Consider the following 4,805-nt stretch of genomic DNA (forward strand, 5'->3'; position numbering starts at 1 on the left):
CTCCTCCTGGCAAACTGGGAGGAGCGGGGAGAGACACAGAGGAGTCACTTCTGTCTGTATCGTGGTGATGAGAAGTTGACAGGGTAGCTGTAGTGACCACCTGTGATGTGATAGTTGTAGTAGTCTGGTACTCTGCTGGCCTGGGAGGGGCCCGTGTTGTGGGAGGGGGGATGTTCTCACTGAAGTACACAGGGTTGAGGAACTCTAGACTTGCCTTCCTCTTGGGGCTGGGCAGGTTCTTGGTAGTTGCATAGTAATTCCTGTCTGGACTGTGTGGGGGCCAGCCCCAGGAAGCCCAGCTGGTTTGGGTTGGAGATGGCTCAGCTGTTGGCCTTGTTCTTACACTGGTCTCCAGGGCTGAACACAATAGGAGACAACCTTCAGACATTCTTCTAGACATGTCATCTAATCATAACAGCCATTCTTCTTCTGTCCATTAGAAAGCTAAGACATTTTTCACATTCGATTTGGAACAGTGATGGTTTTGATTCAACAGTTTGGCTACCGTGATGTACTTACCTTCCAAAGACCTTTTCATCATATGAAAATCAAGACAAAACATTTCCTGTCCATATAGTATTACTTCCTACCTTGCAGCTGTGCCTCCAGTATCCCATGTGTGTTGTAGTTTGGAGGTGGGCTGGTTCCCAGAAGGGACACATTTTTGGAGGACATGACGTCTGTCTTTGGGGACTCTTCAAGGCTGCTGTGGCTGCTCAAGGATGGCCTGAAATGAATCACCAACTCTATGACTAGGACTCATCAAAGAAAGAAAAAGATTTCTACCTTGCATACATTATCATAGTTACAGTAACATACCTTTAACAGAGAAACCATGTTGTACTTCTTATGATATAGAAGATTACGATTTACAATACTTGCTTTATTGTCCTTTGAAGTAACATGTTTGTGATAACAAAATCATTTAATTGCATGTTCTCTATTTTCTTTAGTATAGTATGAAAACATACCTTTGGAATAACATCAGACTTAAGAAAAAAACCTTTATCGCTGTCTTACCTTGCAATCAGGATGGGATCACTGCGTCTGTGTTGTTGTTTACGGGAAGGGGACGTGGGTGGAGGAGCAAGTAGAACTGTGGACTTGGACTGATGATATTTGGAGACCCAAAATTCTGCAAGTACCAGAGAGAAAATTAAGGGGTTGGACTTTCCATACTTTCCATACCTACTATTGTTACCGGTAATGTTGAAATTTTACTGTTCAAAGTTTTAGCAATGACCTCTTCACCACAAACTTAAAACTACCATATCTTCTGCCTTTGTTTCAACCACAAATTTAACACCATTACAAACACTCCATTTTTTCCCTACCGCAAAACTAAATCCCAGCAAACTTAAGGGCACTGACAGTAATTGATCAACCCTCTGACAGTGGAACAAAGAAGGATTCTCATCAAGGATTGTGCATTTTTGTGAGGTAACTTAGTTATAGCAGAACACTGTATAAGCTCAACTAACATAGCCATATGCCTTGAAGAGGACTAAGTGATTGACTTCATCAACAAGAGATATATAGAACTGGGATTAAACCATATAAAGAATAGTGTATGGAAACCCCTTTACTGGACACGCCCAAAACATCACATACCTGGACCCAGCAATGCAATGGCTGCTAGCTCTGTGTAAGTCTTTGCCTGAGCAATAGCTGTTGGAAGACACAACTGACAAACAAGTCCATCCCTGGAAAACAGAAAATGATTTTAGCAAATTAAGAACCAACAATAAAATGCTTTACAGAAGAGAAGACTGATACAAATGTACTACACAAAGCATTACAGCTTCACAGGTCTTCTAGAGACAAGGCTCAGGTGGGGTTGGGGTAGGTGGTAAACATAGAAACCACAGGTACGTATTTCAAACGTGCTGCACTTTTGCCCGCCACATTCTAATTTTCTGTTAATCTTCTCACTCTCATTAGTAATAAACAACAAGTCTCTCAGACATTTTTACCCTTCCTAGCATATTTTCTTTTTCTTGAAACATTCATGCACAAAAATTGTATTGTTTGCAGTACAGGTCGGTTGAGGACAGTATCCTCCCTACAGCTTTAAGTGCGCTTTCAGGCTTCTTCCTTCTACGGGAGGCATTTAATGCAGTATCTTGGTAATAAAACTATCAGTGCCTTTCAATTCATCATACTTATTGAGTATAGAGTTGAACTATGTACCCAGTGACTACTACTCACTTGTGCTGGCAGTAATGCGCTACCAGGCTGGGGACATCTGGGAAACACCTTTCTGCCCCCTCTACCTGCAGTCCTGTAGCACACAGGCAAACATACGGTTGAGCTGAGTCAATATCATAAACTTCCACTGACTGTCGTGTATGTCAACATATCGTAAATGCCATGGGATACCAAACATTGAGTTACTACATAATACACTGCTCAAAGGGCATTTCCAATTTTAGAATAGTATTAAAATTCTCAAGCATCTATACCCATGTAATATTGTTACCTTTCCATCAGTGACATTGACGCAACCTCACATCTGGTGTTGATTGGCACATGCACATGTACCATACTAGTACTACTGTTTACTCTCTAGCTTGTATGTTTTATACTATTTGCAATATGTACATTTTGGGTGTGTGCATGTACAGAAGAAAAACAATGCAGAAGTACTACCACTTTCAAACATGAAGAGGAACACACATTCATTAATACTAAAGTACACAGTAAAGGTATATCAATGTGAAGTGTGTGGTGCTTACCTGTTGGAGTTTTTTCTATGAGGTAGTGTACGATGTACTCTTCAAAAGACTCTGGTGCTCGGAATGACAACACCAGTGTGCCAGGCTTGGTGCCCTGACGAACCAAAAATGTCTGTAAAGGACAAAAGACTGTTAGCATCTCCTTTTGACTTATGTCTCTAAGACAGCAACACTGCTTCAACTGTTGCCACTCTGTACTGTTTTGGGATGTGCTTATACCCCTGTCACATTATCCACGATCTTCGGGCGTATTGATGGAAGATCGGCGATATATAAGATTGACAGAGGGTTGCGCATATTTTTCACCTGAAAACCGTTCCTGTCACATATAAGCCATACTTTGTACCTTGTACAATTCTTGTGCAATAAACTTAAAACTATAAGTGAGGCTCGGGCGATTGCCGTAGAATCGTCGTCAGATTGATTTTCGCCAAATGTGACAGGGGTATTATGACCACTGTGGCCATGGGCTGTGAGCGAGTGAGTGACAGGGAAAGTATGGGCATGACAGAGACAGGGAAGATCACTACATGTATGAGTATCATCAATGCAGAGGCATGAATTCTTCTGACTGGCAATGTCCACTATATGCTCTTTATATACGGTCTTAAACATTCTTTGGTAATTAAAGGCAAGCAACTTGTCAAAGCTTGTTATTGCTCATTGTACTGGATAACGACCAGTCTAACAATCTTTCCTCGTATTTCATCTAGTTAAAGCTAAGTTACAAGTCAGCTACTTCACAGTACTGGCAAATCCTATATAACATTGACTTACAATGACAGGTCAAAGGGTGAATACATTACAGTACATTAAGGGGTTATCAAAACAACAGAAAGGACCAGAGAGGCAAGCAATTAAACTAGACATGAGGGAAGAGCTGCAAGACTTAACAGGCTGGATCATGCTGTCTGATCTCAACATAAACACCAAGTCCTGAGGACTGCCACCTGGCTTCACATAGGGGCATCCTCCTAAGTTTTCAGCATTACAAAGGTGTGAACAAACCAGATAACAGCTCTTGGCAAGTAAATTAACAATTCTGTATTGCCATAATCGAAGGAGACCTATTGGTGTAGTTTAAGGAATTATTGTAACATAGCTACTCACTCCTATGTCCTTCCCCTGCAGCATGTGTGTTGCCCCTGCCCTGCCCATCTCAGGGTGGTACCACACTGAGTCGGTTCTCTTCAGCCTCTCCACCACACTGATGTACTTGGGCTGTTCCGGGATGACAGTTGCCGTGGTGACAAAGTGATGCTGGGCATGAGAGCTGCCCTGGGGAGGATACTTGTTGGGTGAGGGTGGGTGTTTTGCCACTACGAGGGCTGGAGGGACTTGGTAGTAGGACGCTTTGGGTTCGCTGCTTTTCCGTGACATTCTGGCTTCAGTGAGTCCCTAAAACAACAAACGGGATAATCAGGAGACATTAAAGGTAATGTTTGACTCCATCTACAATACAGAATATACAAGTACAACATTCTAAGTCCCTGCTATTCTTTCTCCCATACTTCCTCAAATTAATAATTACAAGGAACAAAGGGTCTGTTAACAGGTGGTAAACAGCATTCAGAACCTATAGAAAAGTCCAGATATTTGCAGGAGGGAGAAACCACATTTAATCAACCCTGCAGGGGCAAGCCATGTGAATCATTTCATTCTGTACCAACTTTTGTGCACACTCTTTCAAAGCTTAGCACAGTAATGACAATTAGTGAAGGCTGGGGAAAATGAGCCCTCAGTCAACTGTGAAATATAAACAAACCTGTTGCCAAGATGGCTTTCCAACCCTCTCCCCCTGCCATTTCGTTGCTTGCTATATGAGGTGGTAACTTTTTTGCTGTCACAGTGTCCTTACAAGTAGTAACCACTTGGTTAACATTGCATATACAGTAAAATGCATCCCAGCATGTATGAAAGTAGAATCTTTTAGGACAGTTGACAGTTTAACACGGCAGACTGGCAGACAGTTGCTTGGTACAGTAAACTAAGTTGAGGAGTACCACTACGAAACATTAACATCTCTCTGTCGAATGCTTCTTATTAGTGCAGGTTTATGATAACTTGTGC

Source organism: Branchiostoma floridae, chromosome 1 (genome assembly GCF_000003815.2).
Source record: "Branchiostoma floridae strain S238N-H82 chromosome 1, Bfl_VNyyK, whole genome shotgun sequence".
In the NCBI taxonomy this organism is placed as follows: domain Eukaryota; kingdom Metazoa; phylum Chordata; class Leptocardii; order Amphioxiformes; family Branchiostomatidae; genus Branchiostoma; species Branchiostoma floridae.